We start from the raw sequence: 3,016 nt of genomic DNA, 5'->3' as shown, positions 1-3,016 counted from the left end.
GTGCTCGCTTTGGCAGCACATATACTAAAATTGGAACGACACAGAGATGATACATGGCCTCTGTGCAAGGATGATATGCAAATTTGTGAATTTATGAGTAAACAAAAAAAGACCAGGTCACTTTAAAAATAGTTAAACTCTTTGAAATAAGAAAAAAATGTAAAAAAAATTTTTTTGAAATAAAAAGGTTTTCTTTTAAACTTCATTTATTTATTGGTTTCTGGGCCACACCTAGAGGCACTCAGGGGTTACTCCTGGCTTTACATTCAGAAATTACCCCCAGCAGGAAGGGGGACCATATGGGATGTTGGGAATTGAACTGGGTCCCTCCCAGGCTGGCTGCATGCAAGACAAATAAAAAATGCCCTACCACTGTGCTATGGCTCCAGCCCCACACAGGATGGACCCCAGTTGATGCCTGGCATCCCATATGGTCCACGAGCCTGCCAGGAGCGATTTCTGAGCACAAAGCCAGGAGTAAACCCTGAGTGCTACTGGGTATGACTCAAAAACCAAAAGGAAAAAAAAAAAGAAAAAAAAAAAAGAGGGGGCTGGAGCAATAGCACAGCAGTAATGTGTTTGCCTTGCATGTGGCCAACCCAGGATGGACCCAGGTTTGAATCCTGGCATCCTCTATGGTCCCCCGAGCCTGCCAGGAGTGATTTCTAAGTCCAGAGCCAGGAGTAACCCCTGAGCACTGCCGGGTGTGACCCAAAAACCAAAAAGAAAAAAGAAATAAAGTACTCAAATGTTGCTATTATGATTAAAAGTAATAATACTGAGTTTTCAATTTATCACCAAACAGTAAAAATAAGCAAGACAATAAATCTAGTTGAAACACGCTTTATTGTTGACTGAAATTTATCCTGCTTTATTCATGGTGCTGAAATACTGAGGTGCTAGTCAGGAACCTTGTTAGTATGTGTCAGATCCTACTAGCTAATTCACACAAGATTTTATCTTGTGCCATTTTATCCAAGACAGGCGAGTAAAGCAGGAGATCCAGCTCCTTGGTCTTTTGTATTCCTATATAAAACTTTTTTGTAAAACAGACAAAAGCATTTCATTCATTAAGTCTTAAAACCACTGAAATTCAATCTCTGCCAAGATTCCTGCTTGACACATGTTCCTTGAAAGATAGTATTTCTTTAAACATATACAAAGCTAAGAAAGGCATATATATGGGAAGGAATATCACCACCTTATTTAGTATATCAGCTTTTCAACATGACAGAGAAAAGGCAAAGTTCCTTCATTTGGAAACTGGGTCCTCCATTTCACAGACCCTGCCAAAATACATAGTTTGGTCAAAAGATGTTGGCGTCTTGATAATTTGTTCATCTTTATAACTTTGCTCATAAAGATGAATAAACATCCATCCATTACATGGATATCAACTACTATAATTAGATAGACCGAACAGGTTACTTTTCAGAACTGACTTCCATCTAAAGAGAGTCACTGCAGATCAGTACAGAGTTCATCTTTTCCCTTTCCCAACCCATGTCCCCCCCCTTCAATTATCTACCTCTATAACACTCAGAGTTTTACATCATTGGGAAGGCACAATGCAATTTAAGAAATTGTTATGCCTACAATAGTTAGTATAGAACTTAGGTTGTATCACTAAGTGCCTTTTGTTTTATAATGAGTTTCATATTCCTAGGCTTTCCTTTTGTTTCTGCAGTGCTCATTAGGGAAAACTGAAACAGAATTCATCAAAGAAGCTCTCATCAATGCAAAGACTTAAATCAGAAGTTTCTTGCGGCCATTAGATTGCAAGTAAGGCAATCAACCACAGAAAACTGGAGAGCCAAGACAAGCCTCCCAAACACCAGTCCCATAATCCTACTACTTGAATTTAGAATTTTACAGTGGGGGATAAGATAAAAATGTTATATTCTATTCTATCACCTAAAATTCTTTCAGAAGCCTAAATCAGCCACAAGCTATTTTAAAAATCAGAGGAATAGCTTCTGTTAACTGACTGCTGATCAGCTTTTGTCAAAATGGCACACAATATTTATACAGATGAGAATTTATATTTACTGAATGTAAAATTCTAAAATAAGAAAATAATGTTAAATCTCTTAATGCTTTTGTTCACAGTGTACATTGTCCCTTAAAAATAAATATTGCATTTGCATTCTTTATCCTTCTATCCTGTAATATTAATAAAACTATAAAGTTTTAAAACTGTAGTATCCACCAACATTCACAAATACAATTATAGTAAACAAGTTAAATACTCTTCCTTTATAAGACATTTAAATAAGTGATATATTAACAAAACCTTCTTAGGCATAGGCACAAAGGACAATGAGTTACTGAGATTAGAGAAAGATATGAAAATAGAAGAACGCTCCTCTTATTATAATAGAATCAAGAGCTATTAAATGTGATGGATGGTCCCAAGTCCGGATGCCTTTTTCTTGAAACAGAATGCTGGCTGGGTAGGAAGTAAGAGCATTTCCCGGTTAATAATTTAGAAAATTAGCTCTTTCCTAGAGTTTCTTCCTTGAAATTCCGGAACCATTTAGACACAAGACCTTGGTCACTTTACATCCTTTGTTCCTCACACATCTTCTCTAAGAGTGTGACTTGAAACAGAATGTGACTTGAAACACAATGACTGAACTCTCCACTGAGGAGTGGACAACCCTTTATGTAACACAAATGATTCCCTAATACCATAGATACCACAGGTTTTAGAAAATTCTTGACTGGAAGGAACAGAGCTCTAGTTTTTTCCTTTGAAAGGGATCTGGACAGAAAAAAATAAAAAAGGCTGCTAGGTTGCTAGATGTTTAGTAGTTTGTCAAGGTAAAATAATCTGAACTGAACAGCTGTAGGAAAGAATAAAATTTTCAATTCTCAATTAACAAAATTATCAATGAACAAAACAATACTTTTTTTTTCCTTAACAGAACTGAAAAATCCCAACAGTGTGTGATGTGCAAGGCAAATTTGCCTCCAGCTACAGCTAGCGCACAATGTTGCATTGGTCATCCAGGTC

The 3,016-nt window shown here is 36.7% G+C and overlaps 1 non-coding gene across 1 annotated transcript; it reads left to right on the top strand.

Annotated features, from left to right (window-relative positions):
• LOC126029456 (U6 spliceosomal RNA) lies at positions 1 to 105 on the top strand. The gene has a single exon (XR_007503008.1). It is a non-coding gene; the product is annotated as a U6 spliceosomal RNA (small nuclear RNA).
• The last annotated feature ends 2,911 nt before the right edge of the window (positions 106 to 3,016 follow it).

This window comes from Suncus etruscus, chromosome 1 (genome assembly GCF_024139225.1).
Source record: "Suncus etruscus isolate mSunEtr1 chromosome 1, mSunEtr1.pri.cur, whole genome shotgun sequence".
Lineage (NCBI taxonomy): Eukaryota > Metazoa > Chordata > Mammalia > Eulipotyphla > Soricidae > Suncus > Suncus etruscus.
The sequence above is the reverse complement of the archived record's forward strand: the minus strand, read 5'-3'. Positions and strand labels throughout refer to the sequence as shown.